This window comes from Octodon degus, unplaced genomic scaffold, assembly GCF_000260255.1.
Source record: "Octodon degus isolate 3935 unplaced genomic scaffold, OctDeg1.0 scaffold00252, whole genome shotgun sequence".
NCBI lineage: Eukaryota > Metazoa > Chordata > Mammalia > Rodentia > Octodontidae > Octodon > Octodon degus.
The window spans coordinates 1,705,065-1,705,584 of NW_004524828.1; positions in this window are offsets into that span (position 1 = coordinate 1,705,065).

Consider the following 520-nt stretch of genomic DNA (forward strand, 5'->3'; position numbering starts at 1 on the left):
GGACTCTTTTTTAAGATAAGTAAAAGCTGATTTGGATGAACCTATTCAATCCCTGGCTCTGCCCTTTAGACTACAGCTACCTTAGCCAAAATGCTGCACTTATCATTGAGTTTTGTGGTGAAGGATTAGTAGGTATATGTCAGATCTAAAAATAAGGAAAACATCTGAGTTGAAAACTTGGATAGCAAACAACCTGGACCAATTAAAGCTGAACAAATATTTCAGGTCAACTTGGGTCACATGTGTTACAAAATTTCCCTGTAGACAACAACCCTAGGAAAATCATCACTTTGGGTTTTTCTGATGAAGTTTCAGTGTTCATGATTCAAACTATGTCAGACTATATGATAAGTTTTAGAATCTTATTGTGTCATAATAATAGCACACTAAGAGGAAAACAGACGTGATCAAAATCTATAGTTTGGAGTTTTGTCCCAGGAACATAGCTCAGTGACACAGCACCTGCCTGGAAAACCATCATGAGTTTGATTTCTGGTACCAAAATCAAAACCAAATACCA